General features: G+C 46.6%; 1 long non-coding RNA gene across 1 annotated transcript in view; it reads left to right on the plus strand.

The window, feature by feature from the left end:
* Positions 1-27,793, plus strand: part of LOC129835675 (uncharacterized) — an 89,332-nt gene that overhangs the window by 42,968 nt on the left and 18,571 nt on the right. The window contains exon 2 of the long non-coding RNA XR_008756484.1: positions 22,032-22,097. This is a non-coding gene — a long non-coding RNA (uncharacterized LOC129835675). The remainder of the gene's footprint in view (positions 1-22,031; positions 22,098-27,793) is intronic.

The following is a 27,793-nucleotide window of genomic DNA, read 5'->3' on the forward strand; positions in this document are numbered from 1 at the left end:
TGCTCTCGGTAGGTCTACACCTAAAACTCAGTGCTGTCGGTGGGTCTACACCTAAAAGTCAATGCTGTCGGTAGGTCTACACCTAAAAGTCAATGCTGTCGGTAGGTCTACACCTAAAAGTCAATGCTGTCGGTGGGTCTACACCTAAAAGTCAGTGCTGTCGGTAGGTCTACACCTAAAAGTCAATGCTGTCGGTAGGTCTACACCTAAAGGTCAGTGCTGTCGGTGGGTCTACACCTAAAAGTCAGTGCTGTCGGTGGGTCTACACCTAAAAGTCAATGCTGTCGGTGGGTCTACACCTAAAAGTCAATGCTGTCGATGGGTCTACACCTAAAAGTCAGTGCTGTCTGTGGGTCTACACCTAAAAGTCAATGCTGTCGGTGGGTCTACACCTAAAAGTCAATTCTGTCGGTAGGTCTACACCTAAAAGTCAATGCTGTCGGTGGATCTACACCTAAAAGTCAATGCTGTCGGTGGGTCTACACCTAAAAGTCAGTGCTGTCGGTGGGTCTACACCTAAAAGTCAATGCTGTGGGTAGGTCTACACCTAAAAGTCAATGCTGTCGGTGGGTCTACACCCAAAAGTCAGTGCTGTCAGTAGGTCTACACCTAAAAGTCAATGCTGTCGGTGGGTCTACACCTAACAGTCAGTGCTGTCAGTAGGTCTACACCTAAAAGTCAATGCTGTCGGTGGGTCTACACCTAACAGTCAGTGCTGTCGGTAGGTCTACACCTAAAAGTCAGTGCTGTCAGTAGGTCTACAACTAAAAGTCAATGCTGTCGGTGGGTCTACACCTAACAGTCAGTGCTGTCGGTAGGTCTACACCTAAAAGTCAATGCTGTCGGTAGGTCTACACCTAAAAGTCAGTGCTGTCGGTAGGTCTACACCTAAAAGGCAATGCTGTCGGTAGGTCTACACCTAAAAGTCAATGCTGTCGGTGGGTCTACACCTAAAAGTCAGTGCTGTCGGTGGGTCTACACCTAAAAGTCAATGCTGTCGGTAGGTCTACACCTAAAAGTCAGTCCTGTCGGTAGGTCTACACCTAAAAGTCAATGCTGTCGGTGGGTCTACACCTAAAAGTCAGTGCTGTCAGTAGGTCTACACCTAAAAGTCAATCCTGTCGGTGGGTCTACACCTAAAAGTCAGTGCTGTCGGTGGGGGTTACACCTAAAAGTCAATGCTGTCGGTAGGTCTACACCTAAAAGTCAATGCTGTCGGTAGGTCTACACCTAAAAGTCAATGCTGTCGGTGGGTCTACACCTAAAAGTCAGTGCTGTCGGTAGGTCTACACCTAAAAGTCAATGCTGTCGGTAGGTCTACACCTAAAGGTCAGTGCTGTCGGTGGGTCTACACCTAAAAGTCAGTGCTGTCGGTAGGTCTACACCTAAAAGTCAATGCTGTCGGTGGGTCTACACCTAAAAGTCAATGCTGTCGATGGGTCTACACCTAAAAGTCAGTGCTGTCGGTGGGTCTACACCTAAAAGTCAATGCTGTCGGTGGATCTACACCTAAAAGTCAATGCTGTCGGTAGGTCTACACCTAAAAGTCAATGCTGTCGGTGGGTCTACACCTAAAAGTCAATGCTTTCGATGGGTCTACACCTAAAAGTCAGTGCTGTCTGTGGGTCTACACCTAAAAGTCAATTCTGTCGGTAGGTCTACACCTAAAAGTCAATGCTGTCGGTGGATCTACACCTAAAAGTCAATGCTGTCGGTAGATCTACACCTAAAAGTCAATGCTGTCGGTAGGTCTACACCTAAAAGTCAATGCTGTCGGTGGGTCTACACCTAAAAGTGAGTGCTGTCAGTAGGTCTACACCTAAAAGTCAATGCTGTCGGTGGGTCTACACCTAACAGTCAGTGCTGTCAGTAGGTCTACACCTAAAAGTCAATGCTGTCGGTGGGTCTACACGTAACAGTCAGTGCTGTCGGTAGGTCTACACCTAAAAGTCAGTGCTGTCAGTGGGTCTACAACTAAAAGTCAATGCTGTCGGTGGGTCTACACCTAACAGTCAGTGCTGTCGGTAGGTCTACACCTAAAAGTCAATGCTGTCGGTAGGTCTACACCTAAAAGTCAGTGCTGTCGGTAGGTCTACACCTAAAAGTCAATGCTGTCGGTAGGTCTACACCTAAAAGTCAGTGTTGTCGGTAGGTCTACACCTAAAAGTCAGTCCTGTCGGTAGGTCTACACCTAAAAGTCAGTCCTGTCGGTAGGTCTACACCTAAAAGTCAATGCTGTCGGTGGGTCTACACCTAAAAGTCAGTGCTGTCAGTAGGTCTACACGTAAAAGTCAATGCTGTCGGTGGGTCTACACCTAAAAGTCAGTGCTGTCGGTGGGTCTACACCTAAAAGTCAATGCTGTCGGTAGGTCTACACCTAAAAGTCAATGCTGTCGGTAGGTCTACACCTAAAAGTCAATGCTGTCGGTGGGTCTACACCTAAAAGTCAGTGCTGTCGGTAGGTCTACACCTAAAAGTCAATGCTGTCGGTAGGTCTACACCTAAAGGTCAGTGCTGTCGGTGGGTCTACACCTAAAAGGCAGTGCTGTCGGTGGGTCTACACCTAAAGTCAATGCTGTCGGTGGGTCTACACCTAAAAGTCAATGCTGTCGATGGGTCTACACCTAAAAGTCAGTGCTGTCTGTGGGTCTACACCTAAAAGTCAATGCTGTCGGTGGGTCTACACCTAAAAGTCAATTCTGTCGGTAGGTCTACACCTAAAAGTCAATGCTGTCGGTGGATCTACACCTAAAAGTCAATGCTGTCGGTGGATCTACACCTAAAAGTCAATGCTGTCGGTGGTTCTACACCTAAAAGTCAGTGCTGTCGATGAGCCTACACCTAAAAGTCAATGTTGTCGGTGGGTCTACACCTAAAAGTCAATGCTGTCGGTAGGTCTACACCTAAAGGTCAATGCTATCGTAGGGTCTACACCTAAAAGTCAGTGCTGTCGGTAGGTCTACACCTAAAAGTCAATGCTGTCGGTAGGTCTACACCTAAAAGTCAATGCTGTCGGTGGGTCTACACCTAACAGTCAATGCTTTCGGTAGGTCTACACCTAAAAGTCAGTGCTGTCGGTGGGTCTACACCTAAAAGTCAATGCTGTCGGTAGGTCTACACCTAAAAGTCAATGCTATCGTAGGGTCTACACCTAAAAGTCAATGCTGTCGGTGGGTCTACACCTAAAAGTCAATGCTGTCGGTGGGTCTACACCTAAAAGTCAGTGCTGTCGGTAGGTCTACACCTAAAAGTCAATGCTGTCGGTAGGTCTACACCTAAAGGTCAGTGCTGTCGGTGGGTCTACACCTAAAAGTCAGTGCTGTCGGTAGGTCTACACCTAAAAGTCAATGCTGTCGGTGGGTCTACACCTAAAAGTCAATGCTGTCGATGGGTCTACACCTAAAAGTCAGTGCTGTCGGTGGGTCTACACCTAAAAGTCAATGCTGTCGGTGGATCTACACCTAAAAGTCAATGCTGTCGGTAGGTCTACACCTAAAAGTCAATGCTGTCGGTGGGTCTACACCTAAAAGTCAATGCTTTCGATGGGTCTACACCTAAAAGTCAGTGCTGTCTGTGGGTCTACACCTAAAAGTCAATTCTGTCGGTAGGTCTACACCTAAAAGTCAATGCTGTCGGTGGATCTACACCTAAAAGTCAATGCTGTCGGTAGATCTACACCTAAAAGTCAATGCTGTCGGTAGGTCTACACCTAAAAGTCAATGCTGTCGGTGGGTCTACACCTAAAAGTGAGTGCTGTCAGTAGGTCTACACCTAAAAGTCAATGCTGTCGGTGGGTCTACACGTAACAGTCAGTGCTGTCGGTAGGTCTACACCTAAAAGTCAGTGCTGTCAGTGGGTCTACAACTAAAAGTCAATGCTGTCGGTGGGTCTACACCTAACAGTCAGTGCTGTCGGTAGGTCTACACCTAAAAGTCAATGCTGTCGGTAGGTCTACACCTAAAAGTCAGTGCTGTCGGTAGGTCTACACCTAAAAGTCAATGCTGTCGGTAGGTCTACACCTAAAAGTCAATGCTGTCGGTAGGTCTACACCTAAAAGTCAATGCTGTCGGTGGGTTTACACCTAAAAGTCAATGCTGTCGGTGGGTCTACACCTAAAAGTCAGTGTTGTCGGTAGGTCTACACCTAAAAGTCAGTCCTGTCGGTAGGTCTACACCTAATAGTCAGTCCTGTCGGTAGGTCTACACCTAAAAGTCAATGCTGTCGGTGGGTCTACACCTAAAAGTCAGTGCTGTCAGTAGGTCTACACCTAAAAGTCAATGCTGTCGGTGGGTCTACACCTAAAAGTCAGTGCTGTCGGTGGGTCTACACCTAAAAGTCAATGCTGTCGGTAGGTCTACACCTAAAAGTCAATGCTGTCGGTAGGTCTACACCTAAAAGTCAATGCTGTCGGTGGGTCTACACCTAAAAGTCAATGCTGTCGGTAGGTCTACACCTAAAGGTCAGTGCTGTCGGTGGGTCTACACCTAAAAGGCAGTGCTGTCGGTGGGTCTACACCTAAAGTCAATGCTGTCGGTGGGTCTACACCTAAAAGTCAATGCTGTCGATGGGTCTACACCTAAAAGTCAGTGCTGTCTGTGGGTCTACACCTAAAAGTCAATGCTGTCGGTGGGTCTACACCTAAAAGTCAATTCTGTCGGTAGGTCTACACCTAAAAGTCAATGCTGTCGGTGGATCTACACCTAAAAGTCAATGCTGTCGGTGGATCTACACCTAAAAGTCAATGCTGTCGGTGGTTCTACACCTAAAAGTCAGTGCTGTCGATGAGCCTACACCTAAAAGTCAATGTTGTCGGTGGGTCTACACCTAAAAGTCAATGCTGTCGGTAGGTCTACACCTAAAGGTCAATGCTATCGTAGGGTCTACACCTAAAAGTCAGTGCTGTCGGTAGGTCTACACCTAAAAGTCAATGCTGTCGGTAGGTCTACACCTAAAAGTCAATGCTGTCGGTGGGTCTACACCTAACAGTCAATGCTTTCGGTAGGTCTACACCTAAAAGTCAGTGCTGTCGGTGGGTCTACACCTAAAAGTCAATGCTGTCGGTAGGTCTACACCTAAAAGTCAATGCTATCGTAGGGTCTACACCTAAAAGTCAATGCTGTCGGTGGGTCTACACCTAAAAGTCAATGTTGTCGGTGGGTCTACACCTAAAAGTCAATGCTGTCGGTAGGTCTACACCTAAAAGTCAATGCTATCGTAGGGTCTACACCTAAAAGTCAATGCTGTCGGTGGGTCTACACCTAAAAGTCAATGCTGTCGGTGGGTCTACACCTAAAAGTCAATGCTATCGTAGGGTCTACACCTAAAAGTCAATGCTGTCGGTGGGTCTACACCTAAAAGTCAGTGCTGTCGGTAGGTCTACACCTAAAAGTCAATGCTGTCGGTGGGTCTACACCTAAAAGTCAATGCTGTCGATGGGTCTACACCTAAAAGTCAGTGCTGTCGGTGGGTCTACACCTAAAAGTCAATGCTGTCGGTGGATCTACACCTAAAAGTCAATGCTGTCGGTAGGTCTACACCTAAAAGTCAATGCTGTCGGTGGGTCTACACCTAAAAGTCAATGCTTTCGATGGGTCTACACCTAAAAGTCAGTGCTGTCTGTGGGTCTACACCTAAAAGTCAATTCTGTCTGTAGGTCTACACCTAAAAGTCAATGCTGTCGGTGGATCTACACCTAAAAGTCAATGCTGTCGGTAGATCTACACCTAAAAGTCAATGCTGTCGGTAGGTCTACACCTAAAAGTCAATGCTGTCGGTGGGTCTACACCTAAAAGTGAGTGCTGTCAGTAGGTCTACACCTAAAAGTCAATGCTGTCGGTGGGTCTACACCTAACAGTCAGTGCTGTCAGTAGGTCTACACCTAAAAGTCAATGCTGTCGGTGGGTCTACACGTAACAGTCAGTGCTGTCGGTAGGTCTACACCTAAAAGTCAGTGCTGTCAGTGGGTCTACAACTAAAAGTCAATGCTGTCGGTGGGTCTACACCTAACAGTCAGTGCTGTCGGTAGGTCTACACCTAAAAGTCAATGCTGTCGGTAGGTCTACACCTAAAAGTCAGTGCTGTCGGTAGGTCTACACCTAAAAGTCAATGCTGTCGGTAGGTCTACACCTAAAAGTCAATGCTGTCGGTAGGTCTACACCTAAAAGTCAATGCTGTCGGTGGGTTTACACCTAAAAGTCAATTCTGTCGGTGGGTCTACACCTAAAAGTCAGTGTTGTCGGTAGGTCTACACCTAAAAGTCAATGCTTTCGATGGGTCTACACCTAAAAGTCAGTGCTGTCTGTGGGTCTACACCTAAAAGTCAATTCTGTCTGTAGGTCTACACCTAAAAGTCAATGCTGTCGGTGGATCTACACCTAAAAGTCAATGCTGTCGGTAGATCTACACCTAAAAGTCAATGCTGTCGGTAGGTCTACACCTAAAAGTCAATGCTGTCGGTGGGTCTACACCTAAAAGTCAGTGTTGTCGGTAGGTCTACACCTAAAAGTCAGTCCTGTCGGTAGGTCTACACCTAAAAGTCAGTCCTGTCGGTAGGTCTACACCTAAAAGTCAATGCTGTCGGTGGGTCTACACCTAAAAGTCAGTGCTGTCAGTAGGTCTACACCTAAAAGTCAATGCTGTCGGTGGGTCTACACCTAAAAGTCAGTGCTGTCGGTGGGTCTACACCTAAAAGTCAATGCTGTCGGTAGGTCTACACCTAAAAGTCAATGCTGTCGGTGGGTCTACACCTAAAAGTCAGTGCTGTCGGTAGGTCTACACCTAAAAGTCAATGCTGTCGGTAGGTCTACACCTAAAGGTCAGTGCTGTCGGTGGGTCTACACCTAAAAGGCAGTGCTGTCGGTGGGTCTACACCTAAAAGTCAATGCTGTCGGTGGGTCTACACCTAAAAGTCAATGCTGTCGATGGGTCTACACCTAAAAGTCAGTGCTGTCTGTGGGTCTACACCTAAAAGTCAATGCTGTCGGTGGGTCTACACCTAAAAGTCAATTCTGTCGGTAGGTCTACACCTAAAAGTCAATGCTGTCGGTGGATCTACACCTAAAAGTCAATGCTGTCGGTGGATCTACACCTAAAAGTCAATGCTGTCGGTGGTTCTACACCTAAAAGTCAGTGCTGTCGATGAGCCTACACCTAAAAGTCAATGTTGTCGGTGGGTCTACACCTAAAAGTCAATGCTGTCGGTAGGTCTACACCTAAAGGTCAATGCTATCGTAGGGTCTACACCTAAAAGTCAGTGCTGTCGGTAGGTCTACACCTAAAAGTCAATGCTGTCGGTAGGTCTACACCTAAAAGTCAATGCTGTCGGTGGGTCTACACCTAACAGTCAATGCTTTCGGTAGGTCTACACCTAAAAGTCAGTGCTGTCGGTGGGTCTACACCTAAAAGTCAATGCTGTCGGTAGGTCTACACCTAAAAGTCAATGCTATCGTAGGGTCTACACCTAAAAGTCAATGCTGTCGGTGGGTCTACACCTAAAAGTCAATGTTGTCGGTGGGTCTACACCTAAAAGTCAATGCTGTCGGTAGGTCTACACCTAAAAGTCAATGCTATCGTAGGGTCTACACCTAAAAGTCAATGCTGTCGGTGGGTCTACACCTAAAAGTCAATGCTGTCGGTGGGTCTACACCTAAAAGTCAATGCTATCGTAGGGTCTACACCTAAAAGTCAATGCTGTCGGTGGGTCTACACCTAAAAGTCAGTGCTGTCGGTAGGTCTACACCTAAAAGTCAATGCTGTCGGTGGGTCTACACCTAAAAGTCAATGCTGTCGATGGGTCTACACCTAAAAGTCAGTGCTGTCGGTGGGTCTACACCTAAAAGTCAATGCTGTCGGTGGATCTACACCTAAAAGTCAATGCTGTCGGTAGGTCTACACCTAAAAGTCAATGCTGTCGGTGGGTCTACACCTAAAAGTCAATGCTTTCGATGGGTCTACACCTAAAAGTCAGTGCTGTCTGTGGGTCTACACCTAAAAGTCAATTCTGTCTGTAGGTCTACACCTAAAAGTCAATGCTGTCGGTGGATCTACACCTAAAAGTCAATGCTGTCGGTAGATCTACACCTAAAAGTCAATGCTGTCGGTAGGTCTACACCTAAAAGTCAATGCTGTCGGTGGGTCTACACCTAAAAGTGAGTGCTGTCAGTAGGTCTACACCTAAAAGTCAATGCTGTCGGTGGGTCTACACCTAACAGTCAGTGCTGTCAGTAGGTCTACACCTAAAAGTCAATGCTGTCGGTAGGTCTACACCTAAAAGTCAATGCTGTCGGTAGGTCTACACCTAAAAGTCAGTGCTGTCGGTAGGTCTACACCTAAAAGTCAATGCTGTCGGTAGGTCTACACCTAAAAGTCAATGCTGTCGGTAGGTCTACACCTAAAAGTCAATGCTGTCGGTGGGTTTACACCTAAAAGTCAATTCTGTCGGTGGGTCTACACCTAAAAGTCAGTGTTGTCGGTAGGTCTACACCTAAAAGTCAATGCTTTCGATGGGTCTACACCTAAAAGTCAGTGCTGTCTGTGGGTCTACACCTAAAAGTCAATTCTGTCTGTAGGTCTACACCTAAAAGTCAATGCTGTCGGTGGATCTACACCTGAAAGTCAATGCTGTCGGTAGATCTACACCTAAAAGTCAATGCTGTCGGTAGGTCTACACCTAAAAGTCAATGCTGTCGGTGGGTCTACACCTAAAAGTCAGTGTTGTCGGTAGGTCTACACCTAAAAGTCAGTCCTGTCGGTAGGTCTACACCTAAAAGTCAGTCCTGTCGGTAGGTCTACACCTAAAAGTCAATGCTGTCGGTGGGTCTACACCTAAAAGTCAGTGCTGTCAGTAGGTCTACACCTAAAAGTCAATGCTGTCGGTGGGTCTACACCTAAAAGTCAGTGCTGTCGGTGGGTCTACACCTAAAAGTCAATGCTGTCGGTAGGTCTACACCTAAAAGTCAATGCTGTCGGTGGGTCTACACCTAAAAGTCAGTGCTGTCGGTAGGTCTACACCTAAAAGTCAATGCTGTCGGTAGGTCTACACCTAAAGGTCAGTGCTGTCGGTGGGTCTACACCTAAAAGGCAGTGCTGTCGGTGGGTCTACACCTAAAAGTCAATGCTGTCGGTGGGTCTACACCTAAAAGTCAATGCTGTCGATGGGTCTACACCTAAAAGTCAGTGCTGTCTGTGGGTCTACACCTAAAAGTCAATGCTGTCGGTGGGTCTACACCTAAAAGTCAATTCTGTCGGTAGGTCTACACCTAAAAGTCAATGCTGTCGGTGGATCTACACCTAAAAGTCAATGCTGTCGGTGGATCTACACCTAAAAGTCAATGCTGTCGGTGGTTCTACACCTAAAAGTCAGTGCTGTCGATGAGCCTACACCTAAAAGTCAATGTTGTCGGTGGGTCTACACCTAAAAGTCAATGCTGTCGGTAGGTCTACACCTAAAGGTCAATGCTATCGTAGGGTCTACACCTAAAAGTCAGTGCTGTCGGTAGGTCTACACCTAAAAGTCAATGCTGTCGGTGGGTCTACACCTAACAGTCAGTGCTGTCAGTAGGTCTACACCTAAAAGTCAATGCTGTCGGTGGGTCTACACGTAACAGTCAGTGCTGTCGGTAGGTCTACACCTAAAAGTCAGTGCTGTCAGTGGGTCTACAACTAAAAGTCAATGCTGTCGGTGGGTCTACACCTAACAGTCAGTGCTGTCGGTAGGTCTACACCTAAAAGTCAATGCTGTCGGTAGGTCTACACCTAAAAGTCAGTGCTGTCGGTAGGTCTACACCTAAAAGTCAATGCTGTCGGTAGGTCTACACCTAAAAGTCAATGCTGTCGGTAGGTCTACACCTAAAAGTCAATGCTGTCGGTGGGTTTACACCTAAAAGTCAATGCTGTCGGTGGGTCTACACCTAAAAGTCAGTGTTGTCGGTAGGTCTACACCTAAAAGTCAGTCCTGTCGGTAGGTCTACACCTAAAAGTCAGTCCTGTCGGTAGGTCTACACCTAAAAGTCAATGCTGTCGGTGGGTCTACACCTAAAAGTCAGTGCTGTCAGTAGGTCTACACCTAAAAGTCAATGCTGTCGGTGGGTCTACACCTAAAAGTCAGTGCTGTCGGTGGGTCTACACCTAAAAGTCAATGCTGTCGGTAGGTCTACACCTAAAAGTCAATGCTGTCGGTGGGTCTACACCTAAAAGTCAGTGCTGTCGGTAGGTCTACACCTAAAAGTCAATGCTGTCGGTAGGTCTACACCTAAAGGTCAGTGCTGTCGGTGGGTCTACACCTAAAAGGCAGTGCTGTCGGTGGGTCTACACCTAAAAGTCAATGCTGTCGGTGGGTCTACACCTAAAAGTCAATGCTGTCGATGGGTCTACACCTAAAAGTCAGTGCTGTCTGTGGGTCTACACCTAAAAGTCAATGCTGTCGGTGGGTCTACACCTAAAAGTCAATTCTGTCGGTAGGTCTACACCTAAAAGTCAATGCTGTCGGTGGATCTACACCTAAAAGTCAATGCTGTCGGTGGATCTACACCTAAAAGTCAATGCTGTCGGTGGTTCTACACCTAAAAGTCAGTGCTGTCGATGAGCCTACACCTAAAAGTCAATGTTGTCGGTGGGTCTACACCTAAAAGTCAATGCTGTCGGTAGGTCTACACCTAAAGGTCAATGCTATCGTAGGGTCTACACCTAAAAGTCAGTGCTGTCGGTAGGTCTACACCTAAAAGTCAATGCTGTCGGTAGGTCTACACCTAAAAGTCAATGCTGTCGGTGGGTCTACACCTAACAGTCAATGCTTTCGGTAGGTCTACACCTAAAAGTCAGTGCTGTCGGTGGGTCTACACCTAAAAGTCAATGCTGTCGGTAGGTCTACACCTAAAAGTCAATGCTATCGTAGGGTCTACACCTAAAAGTCAATGCTGTCGGTGGGTCTACACCTAAAAGTCAATGTTGTCGGTGGGTCTACACCTAAAAGTCAATGCTGTCGGTAGGTCTACACCTAAAAGTCAATGCTATCGTAGGGTCTACACCTAAAAGTCAATGCTGTCGGTGGGTCTACACCTAAAAGTCAATGCTGTCGGTGGGTCTACACCTAAAAGTCAATGCTGTCGGTGGGTCTACACCTAAAAGTCAATGCTGTCGATGGGTCTACACCTAAAAGTCAGTGCTGTCGGTAGGTCTACACCTGATATATACAGTAGATGGCGCTGCTAAACTGTGAATAATCCAACCAAGTCACTGGCAGCTGACTTATCCCTACACACACTTCCTCCACACACACTTCCCTCATAATGGTCAGTGATTACTAGATCAGCAGTGAAGTTCATTTATCAACAGTCCTGTTTCTTGGTTCCCTGTGATTATTGCTTTGGGTGCTTCTGTAACATAGTCTCTCTGTCTGTTAACCAGCCTGGCCTTGATGCTGCTTATGATTCATTACTCCTCCATTCATCTCATCCATCAGTCCATCTCCTTCTCTCCCAGGCCTCATCTCCAACCTCAGCCCAGGGATAAAGAGGCTTTAGCCCAGGGTCCCCCTCCACCACCACGGTACCCACCAGCTAGTGTGGCTCCAGAGAAAACAGTCATAAACCAGGCATGAGCCACCAAGACACAAACAGGGCTAAAATCCCTGCCTTAACTCTGCCCCACACTAACCAACCACAGGCCTGAGACTACATACCCACAGCACAGAGAGATCACTGTGAAGAACCGTTAAGACTGGCCTCAAGTCATAGTGATACTGAGACTACATACCTACAGCACAGAGAGATACCTGTGAAGAACCGTTAAGACTGGCCTCAAGTCATAGTGATGCTGAGACTACATACCTACAGCACAGAGAGATCCCTGTGAAGAACCGTTAAGACTGGCCTCAAGTCATAGTGATGCTCAATCTAATACTTAGTCACGTATCTTGGTCAAATGTATGGTCACGTAAACACACACACGCACACACGCACGCACGCACACACGCACGCACGCACACACGCACACACACACACACACACACAACCCAGTTGAGTAAATGGAGTGTGGTTTCCAAATATTGTTTGTTTGATACAATTACAAATATTCCATTCTAGACTTTACAATGAGCTGTCCTCCTATAGCTCCCCCCACCAGCCTCCTCTGACTAACACAAACAAGTTACCCCCCCCACACACTCACACACACAGTCTTTTACTTAAGGAAGCAGCAGCTGTCCAAACATAAAGACAGACAGCAGACAGCACAGTTCATTGTCAGGTTGAGTTCATAATGAATCTTGGCCTCTTGCTTTAATGAAAGGCCGTCCACTACTCTCCTCTCCCAGCTCTCCTCTCAGCTCCCTTTGTGTTGCACTGAGAGGGACCGTGCGGTTATTGGGTGGTCACTGTCTGAGTTGTGTACTGTACAGGCAATAAGAAGGCCCCCTATTAAAGGACTCAGGACCCCCAAGCTGCCTACATCCTTTTCCCAGTCGTCCCCGGCAACCAGCTGTCAATTAGACATGATTGGCAGCCAGGAAGCTCTTGTGTTTGTGTAGTCTGTTTCTATACACCTTTCTGGACGTATAAAGGGTTCCAGAATGACTCTGAGTTAACTAGTTCGTCAGTAATTGCCCTGCACTCAGTTTGTTTTACATTTCTGTTAAACGTTTTGATTTGATGTTTTGTAAAGCTGAATCCCTGTCTGTCTTGGCATGGTCTATATTGGTCTATATTGCCTGACCTCACTCTCTAAATATGCTAGGATGTGTGTGTGTGTGTGCGTGCGCGTGCGTGCGTGCGTGCGTGTGTGTGCGTGCGTGCGTGCGTGCGTGCGTGCGTGCGTGCGTGCGTGCGTGTGTGTGTGTGTGTGTGTGTGTGTGTGCGTGTGTGTGGTGAAACTAAAATTGTCTGAATTGAACACACATGTCATCCGCCGTGCTTATTTACCTTATTAAGGCGGATCTGTGCGATGAAGAGATTGGAGGTTATTACCTCAAATTACACAGGAGGGAAGGAGAGGGGGAAGGAGAGAGGGAAGGAGAGAGGGATTGATAGAGGGAAGGAGAGAGGGATGGAAAGAGGGAAGGAGAGAGGGATTGATAGAGGGAAAGAGAGAAGGGGAGAGGGATGGATAAAGGGAAAGAGAGAGGGGGAGAGGGATGGATAAAGGGAAAGAGAGAGGGGGAGAGGGATGGATAGCTGGAAAGGGAGAGGAGGAGAGAGGGATGATAGACGGAAAGAGAGAGGGGAGGCCTGGTGGGATCAAGTCTATTATTAAATATTACCTCTGTATTTCTTTCTCCCTCTCCTCAAACCCAGGGAGTATTAATGTCTCCTTATAATCCTGAGGATTTTACAGACTGACCCACATGCACACCCACTCCCACAGGGGTATAGAATATGGAAAAATGGTCTGTTAAACTCTTTGTTTAGTGGCACACTGCTGATGTCAGCAACACTCATAATCTCTCCCTTTCTCACATAAAACATCTCTCCATCCATCTCTCTCTCCCTCCCTCTCTGCATTTCTCAACCACACTGGGTAGAGAGGGAACGGAGGAAGGAGGAGAGGAGAAGTACAGAGCCCTGGTTCTGACCGCCTTGACAAACGATGGTGGTTTTGACCTCACCACCGGGAGCTTAGGCTCAGGGCTGGGCACACGGAACACGGAACCATGGAACCCAACTCATGATGACATCCTAATGAAGGGACTAGCAGTGATTTAACACTAGGAACCACAGCTACAGTAGGAGGGGAAGGGTGGGAGGACAGGGCTGAGACTGGGATAGGAAGGGGAAAACAATTACTGACCCAGGTTGAATATAGGATCAAACCAGGGTAGAGAAATCAAGGAGCTAAAGACTTTATTGAGAATTAGCTGTGTTGGTCTGAAGTATGAGAAATCTGTAATATAAAACAGCTCTCTTTCTGTCTCTATTGTTCACAAACATGAACACACTCATAAACTCTAAGACAAAGTAGCCTGACGTCTGCTCTCTCCCAGTGAGCCTTCACTATAGTCACTTCTCCACATTACTCAGAATAAAATCACCAGCAACTGTGTATGCGTGTGTGTGCGTTCTTGCATGCATCCTTCCATGTGTGTGTGTAGCACTGTCCCCCTGTTTCCCATTTCCCCATAATCACAGTTACCCCCCAATTTACCCCTCACCCCTACCCTCCTCACCCCCATCCCTGTTGATTAGGGCTCTAGATCACTGCCAGATGCAGAGGGATGTGTCTGTGTTAGCATGTGGTCCGCACGGTGTGTGTGTGTGTGTGTGTGTGTGTGTGTGTGTGTGTGTGTGTGTGTGTGTGTGTGTGTGTGTGTGTGTGTGTGTGTGTGTGTGTGTGTGTGTGTGTGTGTGTGTGTGTGTGTGTGTGTTTTAGCACACTATTTACATAGCAGAGGTCACAGAGATGTGCCTAGACCTTTTCTACAGTAGTGTTCAATTATTAACCCCGAATTCAGAATCAGATTATTAGATTACAAAATGGATACCATGTGTTTTTGTTTATATACTGAACAAAAATATAAACGCAACATGTAAGTGTTGGTGACATTTTCATATGATCCATACGCACAAAAAGCTTATTATTTCAAGATGATCCATACACCTGACAGGTGTGGCATATCAAGAAAATGATTAAACAGCATGCTCATTACACAGGTGCACCTTGTGCTGGGAACAGTAAAAGGCCACTCTAAAATGTGCAGTTTTGACACTCAACACAATGCCACGGATGTCTCAAGTTTTGAGGGTTAGCGTGCAATTGGCATGCTGACTGCAGGAATGCCCAACAGAGAGGTTGCCAGATAATTTAATGTTCACTTCTGGACCATAAGCCGCCTCCATTGTCGTTTTAGAGAATTTGGCAGTACATCCAACCGCCCTCACAACCGCAGACCACATGTAACCACGCCAGCCCAGGACCTCTACGTCCAGCTTCTTCACCTGTGGGATTGTTTGAGGGGGGCGGGGGTGCTGAAGAGTATTTCTGCCTGTAATAATGCCCTTTTGTGGGGAAAAACTAATTCTGAGTGGCTGGGCCTGGCTCCCCAGTGTGTGGTCCTGGCTCCCCAGTGTGTGGTCCTGGCTCCCCAGTGGGTGGTCCTGGCTCCCCAGTGTGTGGTCCTGGCTCCCCAGTGGGTGGGCCTGGCTCCCCAGTGGGTGGGCCTGGCTCCCCAGTGGGTGGGCCTGGCTCCCCAGTGAGTGGGCCTGGCTCCCCAGTGGGTGGGCCTGGCTCCCCAGTGGCTGGTCCTGGCTCCCCAGTATGTGGTCCTGGCTCCCCAGTGTGTGGACCTGGCTCCCCAGTGTGTGGTCCTGGCTCCCCAGTGGGTGGGCCTGGCTCCCCAGTGTGTGGTCCTGGCTCCCCAGTGGATGGGCCTGGCTCCCCAGTGGGTGGGCCTGGCTCCCCAGTGGGTGGGCCTGGCTCCCCAGTGGGTGGGCCTGGCTCCCCAGTGGGTGGGCCTGGCTCCCTAGTGGGTGGGCCTGGCTCCCCAGTGGGTGGGCCTGGCTCCCCAATGGGTGGGCCTGGCTCCCTAGTGGGTGGGCCTGGCTCCCCAGTGGGTGGGCCTGGCTCCCCAGTGAGTTGGCCTGGCTCCCCAGTGGGTGGGCCTGGCTCCCCAGTGGGTGGGCCTGGCTCCCCAGTGAGTGGGCCTATGCCCTCCCAGGCCCACCCATGGCTGCACCCCTGCCCAGTCATGTGAAATCCATAGTCAGGGCCTATTTGATTTATTTCAATTGACTGATTTCCTAATATCAACTGTAACTCAGTCAACTCTTTCAAATTGTTGCATGTTGCATTTATAGTTTTGCTCAGTGTGGATGTAATAACACTTAATGGATATTCTGGGCCCAGTTCTCATCCCTCCAATCCTCCATACATCCAACTGCAGTTAAACAGCGAAATACGATGACATTGTGCACACAAACTGATGACCTCATGCCTGGTAATGTTTTTGGGGTAATTTCAGTGACATGTTTAATACTGAGGATTCAGAAGGCCAGAAGTGAAGTTCCTTTCTCCAAACTATCAATTTACTGCCTTGGAGATTATGAAAGGTTCTGTAGATTTATTGTAGTGATTCCGTAACAGAGGGCAGATGTGGAATATCCATTATCTGGGTTAGAGTGAGCTCATGGTGTGTGTGTGTGTGTGTGTGTGTGTGTGTGTGTGTGTGTGTGTGTGTGTGTGTGTGTGTGTGTGTGTGTGTGTGTGTGTGTGTGTGTGTGTGTGTGTGTGTGTGTGTGTGTGTGTGTGTGTGTGTGTGTGTGTGTGTGTGTGTGTGTGAGAGCTCATGGTCCTGTGGCTCCTACATATGATTGAATTAACACAGTGATGGTCGAGCAACACAACAGAGACTACAGAACCGTTTGGGTCTGTCCATTAAGACTGACAAAAACAAGGTCCTTTGAAACGGTTTGACCCGTGTCGCAACAGCTGTGTTTGTGGATGGGATTGGGGGCCCATACATTTCTGAGAGTATGTGTGCAGATGTGACTGTGTGCTTGGATGTGTGTATGCATAGTTTGTTTTGTGTGTGTGTGTGTGTGTGTGTTTTCTTCTATGGGTCCTCTGGTGTCTAACACTAACTACACCAGAGGAGACTGGTGACTTGGTGTGTGGGAGACGATACTTAGTCAAGGATTTTCTCGAAATCAAAGATTACACTGCAAGCTGCGCTGTGGTCAGTCGTCCTCTTCTCTCTACTCTCTCCTGTCTCCTCTCTCCTGTCTCCTCTCTCCTCTCTCCTGTCTCCTCTCTCCTGTTTCCTGTCTCCTGTCTCCTCTCTCCTGTCTCCTCTCTCCTCTCTCCTGTCCCCTCTCTCAGTTAGAAGAGATGGAGAGGGGGAGTGAGGGAGGAAGTGGAGAAGAGGGATAGATGGAGGGGGGGTGGAGAGTTGTCTTTCCCCCTTGGTGCTTTTGTACTTTTTAATGAAATGAGAGACAGAGTGGGATAAAGAAAAGGGACAGAGAGAGAACTGAACGATGACAATGAACAATAAATTGGATGAAAATAAATTGAGATGAAAAGAAAGACAAAGAAATGAGAAGAGGAGAAATAAAAAAAAGTCTACATACAGATAACAGTGTTGTCAGAGAAACATACAGATAACAGTGTTGTCAGAGAAACATACAGATAACAGTGTTGTCAGAGAAACATACAGATAACAGTGTTGTCAGAGAAACATACAGATAACAGTGTTGTCAGAGAAACATACAGATAACAGTGTTGCCAGAGAAACATACAGATAACAGTGTTGTCAGAGAAACATACAGATAACAGTGTTGTCAGAGAAACATACAGATAACAGTGTTGTCAGAGAAACATACAGATAACAGTGCTGTCAGAGAAACATACAGATAACAGTGTTGTCAGAGAAACATACAGATAACAGTGTTGTCAGAGAAACATAGATAACAGTGTTGTCAGAGAAACATACAGATAACAGTGTTGTCAGAGAAACATACAGATAACAGTGTTGTCAGAGAAACAGAGTAACATACAGATAATAGTGTTGTCAGAGAAACATACAGATAACAGTGTTGTCAGAGAAACATACAGATAACAGTGTTGTCAGAGGAACATACAGATAACAGTGTTGTCAGAGAAACATACAGATAACAGTGTTGTCAGAGGAACATACAGATAACAGTGTTGTCAGAGAAACATACAGATAACAGTGTTGTCAGAGAAACAGAGTAACATACAGATAACAGTGTTGCCAGAGTAACATACAGATAACAGTGTTGCCAGAGAAACATACAGATAACAGTGTTGTCAGAGGAACATACAGATAACAGTGTTGTCAGAGAAACATACAGATAATAGTGTTGTCAGAGAAACAGAGTAACATACAGATAACAGTGCTGTCAGTGAAACATACAGATAACAGTGTTGTCAGAGAAACATACAGATAACACTGTTGTCAGAGAAACATACAGATAACAGTGCTGTCAGTGAAACATACAGATAACAGTGTTGTCGGAGAAACATACAGAGAACAGTGTTGTCAGAGAAACATACAGATAACAGTGTTGTCAGTGAAACATACAGATAACAGTGTTGTCAGAGAAACATACAGATAACAGTGTTGTCAGAGGAACATACAGATAACAGTGTTGTCAGAGAAACATACAGATAACAGTGTTGTCAGAGAAACAGAGTAACATACAGATAACAGTGTTGCCAGAGTAACATACAGATAACAGTGTTGCCAGAGAAACATACAGATAACAGTGTTGTCAGAGGAACATACAGATAACAGTGTTGTCAGAGAAACATACAGATAATAGTGTTGTCAGAGAAACAGAGTAACATACAGATAACAGTGCTGTCAGTGAAACATACAGATAACAGTGTTGTCAGAGAAACATACAGATAACACTGTTGTCAGAGAAACATACAGATAACAGTGTTGTCAGAGAAACATACAGATAACAGTGTTGTCAGAGGAACATACAGATAACAGTGTTGTCAGAGAAACATACAGATAACAGTGTTGTCAGAGAAACAGAGTAACATACAGATAACAGTGTTGCCAGAGTAACATACAGATAACAGTGTTGCCAGAGAAACATACAGATAACAGTGTTGTCAGAGGAACATACAGATAACAGTGTTGTCAGAGAAACATACAGATAATAGTGTTGTCAGAGAAACAGAGTAACATACAGATAACAGTGCTGTCAGTGAAACATACAGATAACAGTGTTGTCGGAGAAACATACAGATAACAGTGTTGTCAGAGAAACATACAGATAACAGTGTTGTCAGAGGAACATACAGATAACAGTGTTGTCAGAGAAACATACAGATAACAGTGTTGTCAGAGGAACATACAGATAACAGTGTTGTCAGAGAAACATACAGATAACAGTGTTGTCAGAGAAACAGAGTAACATACAGATAACAGTGTTGCCAGAGTAACATACAGATAACAGTGTTGCCAGAGAAACATACAGATAACAGTGTTGTCAGAGGAACATACAGATAACAGTGTTGTCAGAGAAACATACAGATAATAGTGTTGTCAGAGAAACAGAGTAACATACAGATAACAGTGCTGTCAGTGAAACATACAGATAACAGTGTTGTCAGAGAAACATACAGATAACACTGTTGTCAGAGAAACATACAGATAACAGTGCTGTCAGTGAAACATACAGATAACAGTGTTGTCAGAGAAACATACAGATAACAGTGTTGTCAGAGAAACATACAGATAACAGTGTTGCCAGAGAAACATACAGATAACAGTGCTGTCAGTGAAACATACAGATAACAGTGTTGTCGGAGAAACATACAGAGAACAGAGTGATGCCACCATTTCAACAAGTAATTTCATCAAATTTCTCCCTTTGCTAGAGCTTCCCCGGGTCAACTGTAAGTGCTGTTATTGGGAAGTGGAAATGTCTAGGAGCAACAACGGCTCAGCCGCGAATTGGTAGGCCACACAAGCTCACAGAACGGGACCACAGAGTGCTGAAGCGCGTAGCTCGTAAAAATCGTCTGTCCTTGGTTGCTCACTACCGAGTTTCAAACTACCTCTGGAGGCAACGTCAGCACAGTAACTGTTTGTCGGGAGCTTCATGAAATGGGTTTCCATGGCCGAGCAGCCGCACACAAGCCTAAGATCACCATGCTCAATGCCAAGCGTCGGCTGGAGTGGTGTAATGCTCGCCACCATTGGAGCAGTGGAAACACGTTCTCTGGAGTGATGAATCATTCTTCACCATCTGACATTTATTAAATTCAGATTCGTCCATCGGACTGATGGACGAATCTGAATTTGGTAAATGCCAGGAGAACGCTACCTGCCCCAATGCACAGTGCCAACTGGAAAGTTTGGAGGAGGAGGAATAATGGTCTGGGGCTGAAGGGATCTTAACCCTACAGCATACAGCGACATTCTAGATGATTCTGTGCTTCCAACTTTGTGGCAACAGTTTGGGGACGGCCCTTTCCTGTTTCAGCATAACTATGCCCCCGTGCACAAAGCGAGGTCCATACAGAAATTGTTTGTCGAGATTGGTGTGGAAGAACTTGACTGTCCTGCACAGAGCCCTGACCTCAACCACATCGAACACCTTTGGGATGAATTGGAACGCCGACTGGGAGCCAGGCCTAATCGCCAAACATCAGTGCCCAACCTCACTAATGCTCTTGTGGCTGAATGGAAGCAAGTCCCCGCAGCAATGTTCCAACGTCTAGTGGAAAACCTTCCCAGAAGAGTGGAGACTGTTATAGCAGCAAAGGGGGACCAACTCCATATTAATGCCCATGATTTTGGAATGAGATGTTCGACGAGCAGCTGCCCACATACTTTTGGCAAGGTAGTGTCTGTTGTGGCCCTGTTGATTATATCTTCTCTTCTCTCTTTTACATTTCTGTCTCCCGGTTTCCTAGCAACGATTCCCACTGTTTATCTTGGTGGGATGACTGGGATGTTCACATCTGGAAGATAAGTCCACTCAGAGATGTGATTCACTGCTTTATCTAAATCAGCATCAGACAGTATGGGAATCTATATGTTTTCTCTTTAATTAAACACACACAGGGGCAATGGGATACACACACATGCACACACGCACACACACATGCACACACACACAACCGCAAAGGGACAGATAGAATTCAGTACTGTAATTACTCAAGACAAAAATACATGGGAAATACGTTTTCTTTTCTGAATTGAAGCCTTTGGCTAAAGTAAGGTGTCAGAACAGCTATAATACATCATATGGCGTTATGCTAAACCTCTGCTCCTTTCTCATTCGCTTATATCTAAACTAAGCATTTGGGTATATCTGAACTCTGTCATTTGGTGGTCCGTCAAGCATAAATGGTCTAGTTGGTGACAGGCTCAAACAATTGAATTGTCACCAGAATTTATGGCACTGTCACGTTACTCTATGTTCCAATAGTAAGTGGGTATACTTATTTTTTATTTTTATTTTATTTTTTAAATTTTATCCCCTTTTCTCCCCAATTTTCGTGGTATCCAATCGCTAGTAATTACTATCTTGTCTCATCGCTACAACTCCCGTACGGGCTCCGGAGAGACGAAGGTCGAAAGCCATGCGTCCTCCGAAGCACAACCCAACCTAGCTGCACTGCTTCTTTAACACAGCGCGCCTCCAACCCGGAAGCCAGCCGCACCAATGTGTCGGAGGAAACACCGTGTACCTGGCCCCCTTGGTTGGCGCGCACTGCGCCCAGCCCGCCACAGGAGTCGCTGGAGCGCGATGAGACAAGGATATCCCTACCGGCCAAACCCACCCTAACCCGGACGACGCTAGCCCAATTGTGCGTCGCCCCACGGACCTCCCGGTCGCGGCCGGCTGCGACAGAGCCTGGGCGCGAACCCAGAGACTCTGATGGCGCAGTTAGCACTGCGATGCAGTGCCCTAGACCACTGCGCCACCCGGGAGGCCGGGTATACTTATTAAGATGATACACAGTAGCTGAAATGTAGTTTTGATCTTTCTCTTTCTCTTTCTTTCTCTCTCTCTCTCTCTCTCTCTCTCTCTCTCTCTCTCTCTCTCTCTCTCTCTCTCTCTCTCTCTCTCTCTCTCTCTCTGTCTCTCTCTCTCTCTCTCTCTCTCTCTGTCTCTCTCTCTCTCTCCCTCTGTAGTTTTTTTCTCTGTCTCTGTCTCTCTCTCTCTGTGTAGTTTCTCTGTCTCTGTCTCTCTCTCTCTCTGTGTGTAGTTTCTCTCTCTCTCTCTCTCTCTGTCGCTCTCTCTCTGTCGCTCTCTCTCTCTGTGTAGTTTCTCTCTCTCTCTCTCTCTCTCTCTCTCTCTCTCTCTCTCTCTCTGTCTCTCTCTCTCTGTCTCTGTCTCTCTCTCTGTGTGTAGTTTCTCTCTCTCTCTGTCTCTCTGTGTGTAGTTTCTCTCTCTCTCGGTCTCTCTCTGTGTAGTTTCTCTCTCTCTCTCTCTCTCTGTAGTTTTTTTTCTCTCTCTGTCTCTGTCTCTCTCTCTCTCTCTCTGTGTAGTTTTTCTCTCTCTCTCTCCCTCTTTCTCACATTTCTCTCACTACTTTGTTGTGTTCTCACCCAGTTTTCCACCATGGAGCCCTGACTCTACTGGAGGGGCCAGGGAGCCTCTGCTGAGAACCAGCCCAGGGTAAGTCACTTTTCCCTAGGTACGTGTTGGTCTGTGGGTGGGTAGGCAGGGTTTTGGGTGGATGTACTAGAACCAGCACATAGTGGCCCAGGGGAAAACGAAGAGAGGAAAAGGTTGTCCTGACCCAACAGGAAAAGGTTGTTCTGACCCAACTAGTTGCAGTAGTGTTCTGAACATTTGCTTTCTCGTGAGTGGCCGATTTCTACATTCCATGTCCTCATCCTGTACTATGGGCATGGGAACCATGAAACAGACCAGTACGACCATGATCCCTTTCTTGACCCCTCATGACCTCTCACCTTTGACCTACTATTTGTGTTCTATCCAGCAGTACATCACCAATAGTTAATGTCCTTGCAATGCCACAAAACGAAAACTAAATCAACACAAATCAATCACAACCTAGAAGGTCATATTTCTGGAGACTGTGTGGCACATCCACTGATCTACATTTAAGATCAAAACAACAGTTGCAGGCTGAGGTCATTTACTGACATCATGATCTCATCACTCCCAGCTGACTATAACAACATCCTATTTGAGGTAACTGAATTGATTTCACCCAACATGGCAACCCAACCTAGTGTCTAATAGAACCAATTTGAACACTAGAACATTTGGCCTTTGGGAGAGATGGTATGTCCTGAATGGCACCCTATTCCCTATATAGTGCACTCCTTTTGACCAGAGCCCTATGGACCCTGATCAAAAGTAGTACACTTTACAGGGAGTAGGTTGCCATAACATTTTGGGATGCATTCATGGTGTGGGTTTGGTTGGCTGGATGAAGATCGTCATCTTACTCTTCTGTTCTTGTTGTCATGGTCGACTATACAGTCATTTCCTCCTCACTAAATTAAAAACAACTGTTAAATCTGTTAAACCATCGAAGCATATCCTCCACTTTTCCTCTCCTCTCCTCTCCTCTCCTCTTCTCTCCTCTCCTTCTTCCCTCTTTCTCTATTCTTGTGCCCATGGTCAACTACAGTCATGGTCACTAAATTAAAACCTTCTCCTCCTCTCCTCCTCTCCTCCATGTCCAATGTGTTGAGTCTGTGGTGTGAATATTACATCTATTTCTATGACCCATTACAGATGATATGGACAAACACTTTGGTTTGGTTGTTTCCCACACTAGTGTGTATTTGTATGCATGTGTGTGTGACTAAATGTCATTGGCTCAAATGGAGGGTCATGTGAGTGCTACATATATACAGTCTTCCCACCATAAACACAAACAAAGAAGGAGAGAGTGTGTGCATATGCATTCATGTATGTATGTGTGTGCGTATAAAAGGGGGGTCTGCGATAACGGGTTGCATGTGGGTTAAGGGGGTCTCTTTATCTCCTTATGCCATGGCAGTTTTACAATGAATATCCCCCTTCATCTCTGGGTTAGTGGAGAGGTCTGTGTGCTGTTTGTTTATGTCTAATGTACACAGACTGTCGGGTCCACAGAGTAAACAGAAGTGACTGGCTGTGAGGCTGGGTCTACAGGCAGGTCCATGTGAGAGAGAACAGTGGCCGTCTATAGGACAGGCTTGGTAGTCATATTCAGTTTCACAAGTAGAGTGAAATGCCTTTCTCGCTTGCTCTTTCCCAACAATGCAGTAATCAATATCAGTAGTACTATAACAAAATGCATGAAAAAGTCATGTAGAAACCACATGACAAATATAAATAGGAAGAACAGGAGAAAGTAAGTAAGCTGTGTACAGGGTGAGGGTCAGAGTCAGAGTCAGGTTCAGAATCAGAGTCAGGGTCAGAGTCAGGGTCAGAGTCAGGGTCAGAATCAGAGTCAGGGTCAGAATCAGAGTCAGAGTCAGGGTCCGGGTCAGAATCAGAGTCAGAGTCAGGGTCCGGGTCAGAATCAGGGTCAGAGTCAGGGTCAGAATCAAAGTCGGGGTCAGAATCAGAGTCAGAGTCGGGGTCAGAATCAGAGTCGGGGTCAGAGTCAGAGTCAGGGTCAGAATCAGAGTCAGGGTCAGAGTCAGAGTCAGGGTCAGAGTCAGGGTCAGAGTCAGGGTCAGAGTCAGGGTCAGCACCAGAGTCCGTCAGAGTCAATCAGAGCCAGTCAGGGTCAGAATCAGGGTCAGAGTCAGGGTCAGAATCAGAGTCAGGGTCAGTCAGGGTCATTCAGAGTCAGAGTCAGTTAGAGTCAGTCAGGGTCAGAGTCGGTCAGGGTAAGTCAGAGTCAGGTTCAGAGTCAGTGAGGATAAGTCAGAGTCAGGGTCAGTCAGGGTCAGAGTCAGTCAAGGTCAGGGTCAGTCAGAGTTGGTCAGGGTCAGAGTCAGAGTCAGGGTCAGAGTCAGTCAGAGTCAGTCAGGGTTAGAGTCAGTCAGGGTCAGAGTCAGAGTCAGAGTCAGGGTCAGAGTCAGGTTCAGAGTCCGAGTCAGGGTCAGAGTCAGGGTCAGAGTCAGGGTCAGTCAGAGTCAGAGTCAGGGTCAGTCAGGGTCAGAGTCAGAGTCAGAGTCAGAGTCAGGGTCAGAGTCAGGGTCAGAGTCAGTCAGGGTCAGTCAGGGTCAGGGTCAGAGTCAGAGTCAGGGTCAGAGTCAGGGTCAGTCATGGTCAGAGTCAGTCAGAGTCAGTCAGGGTCAGAGTCAGTCAGGGTCAGTCAGGTTAGAGTCAGGGTCAGAGTCAGGGTCAGTCAGGGTCAGAGTCAGGGTCAGAGTCAGGGTCAGAGTCAGGGTCAGGGTCAGTCAGGGTCAGAGTCAGGGTCAGGGTCAGTCAGGGTCAGTCAGAGTCAGGGTCAGGGTCAGTCAGGGTCAGTCAGGGTCAGGGTCAGTCAGGGTCAGAGTCAGAGTCAGGGTCAGTCAGGGTCAGAGTCAGGGTCAGAGTCAGGGTCAGTCAGGGTCAGTCAGGGTCAGAGTCAGATATACAGACACTATAGAACTATAGGTTACTTGTTCGGAACTGACAACTAACACCTAATGATTAGTAAGTGGTTTATAAGGACCTATAATAAACATCTTATGAATGGAGTAATGATTAATAAATGATGAATAAAGTATTCACTAACCCATTATAAATGCTTTATTACATTTATTACATTTATATACAGTGCTAACGGGTTAAGATCCCTCTTCACCTCTATGAATCAGGTTGAGCTTTGTCTGTCCGTTTGTCCGTCTATGTCTCTCTCACTCTCTCTCCCTGACCAGACCCGTGACCCGCTGGACACCCACTCTCCCTGCTCTCCCTTCCCAGGCCGTAGTCACTCATCCTGGGCCTCGTGGCTATTTTAGCGGGGGAAGAAGGTGAGCTCAGAGCGCTGCTATTTTAGCGGGGGAAGAAAAGAAGGAGAGTCTTGTCAATGTTCGTCTGTCTGTCTATGTTTCTTTCTCTAAGAATGCGTCCTTAGAATGAGAATGCCTTAAATTCACTAAGACAGAATGTGTCTTTATTTAAACTAACAATCTCTCAGAGTGTGTCCATGTATGTGTTTTAGATTAAAGGGCTGTGCATACTGCTCATAGTTTTGGGCCGGTGTTGGCAGGAGGGAGGGAAAGAAGGAATAGATTTTGAATCCTGGCCCAGTATTTCAACATTTCTCCATCCTCTGCTGCTTTTGTGCTTATTTAATCGAGAGAGAGAGGAATTAGAGAGAGAGAGAGAGAGAGAGAGAATGGGATAGAGAGAGGAGTGGGGGGTGAAGAGAAAGAGAGACAAAACAAAGAGAGAGAGGAGAGAGAGAATAGAGAAAGAGGAGAATGATAGAGAGCTAGAGAACAAGAGGGAGAGAGAGAGAGGGCAAAGAGAAAGGGAGAGAGAGAGAGAGAGAGAGAGAGAGAGAGAGAGAGAGAGAGAGAGAGAGAGGACAAAGAGAAAGGGAGAGAGAGAGAGAGAGAGAGAGAGAGAGAGAGAGAGAGAGAGAGAGAGAGAGAGAGAGAGAGAGAGAGAGAGAAAGAGAGGGCAAAGAGAAAGGGAGAGAGAGAGATAGAGAGAGAGAGGGGGCAAAGAGAAAGGGAGAGAGAGAGAGAGAGAGAGAGAGAGAGAGAGAGAGAGAGAGAGAGAGAGAGAGAGAGAGGGCAAAGAGAAAGGGAGAGAGAGAGAGAGAGAGGGGGGGGGCAAAGAGAAAGGGAGAGAGAGAGAAAGCGCAAAGAGAAAGGGAGAGAGAGAGTGTGAGAGAGAGAAAGAGGGGGAAAAGAGAAAGGGAGAGAGAGAGAATACCAGAGAAATGAGAAGGAGTAAGAGGAGAAAGATTGAGAGAGACAGAGACAGAAAGGAGGCGAGCAGAACCACAGGCTGAGTACAGCATGGTGTTGTGGGTGGGTGCCGGTGATTACAACATAAGTCTCCATTTCCTGAACTGGAAAACTGAAAAATCACTGTTGTAAGCGGCCAGGAGAGTTCAGACCACACGTTGCAAGTATGTGCATGCGTGCGTGTGTTTGTGTGTCTTCTCTCTCTCTCCTTATAAGCATAATCATCTCCAATTGGACCAGTATGTATTTTAGAAAGCCCCATCCACTGGGCACAGACGTCAATTCAACGTCTATTCCATGTTGGTTCAACCAGTGTGTGCCCAGTGGGCAGTCAGCAGTAGGTTAATACAGAGTAATGTCTCCTTCTACATTGTTAACCATACACATAGTGTGAACAATATCCCTTATCCTCCAGCTGGTAACACATAGTGTGAACAATATCCCTTATCCTCAAGCTGGTAACACACAGAGTGAACAATATCCCTTATCATCCAGTTGGTAACACACAGTGTGAACAATATCCCTTATCCTCCAGCTGGTAACACACAGAGTGAACAATATCCCTTATCCTCCAGCTGGTAACACACAGAGTGAATAATATCCCTTATCCTCCAGCTGGTAACACACAGAGTGAACAATATCCCTTATCATCCAGCTGGTAGCACACAGTGTGAACAATATCCCTTATCCTCCAGCTGGTAACACACAGAGTGAACAATATCCCTTATCCTCCAGCTGGTAACACACAGAGTGAACAATATCCCTTATCCTCCAGCTGGTAACACACAGAGTGAACAATATCCCTTATCATCCAGTTGGTAACACACAGTTTGAACAATATCCCTTGTCCTCCAGCTGGTAACACACGGAGTGAACAATATCCCTTATCCTCCAGCTGGTAACAAATAGATTGAACAATATCCCTTATCCTCCAGCTGGTAACACACAGAGTGAACAATATCCCTTGTCCTCCAGCTGGTAACACACAGAGTGAACAATATCTCTTATCCTCCAGCTGGTAACACACAGAGTGAACAATATCCCTTATCCCCCAGCTGGTAACACACATAGTGAATAATATCCCTTATCCTCCACCTGGTAACACACAGAGTGAACAATATCCCTTATCTTCCAGCTGGTAACACACAAAGTGAAGAATATCCCTTATCCTCCAGCTGATTACACACAAAGTGAACAATATCCCTTATCCTCTAGCTGGTAACACACAGAGTGAACAATATCCCTTATCATCCAGTTGGTAACACACAGTTTGAACAATATCCCTTGTCCTCCAGCTGGTAACACACGGAGTGAACAATATCCCTTATCCTCCAGCTGGTAACAAATAGATTGAACAATATCCCTTATCCTCCAGCTGGTAACACACAGAGTGAACAATATCCCTTGTCCTCCAGCTGGTAACACACAGAGTGAACAATATCTCTTATCCTCCAGCTGGTAACACACAGAGTGAACAATATCCCTTATCCC

The sequence above is a fragment of the Salvelinus fontinalis genome, chromosome 3 (assembly GCF_029448725.1).
Source record: "Salvelinus fontinalis isolate EN_2023a chromosome 3, ASM2944872v1, whole genome shotgun sequence".
Lineage (NCBI taxonomy): Eukaryota > Metazoa > Chordata > Actinopteri > Salmoniformes > Salmonidae > Salvelinus > Salvelinus fontinalis.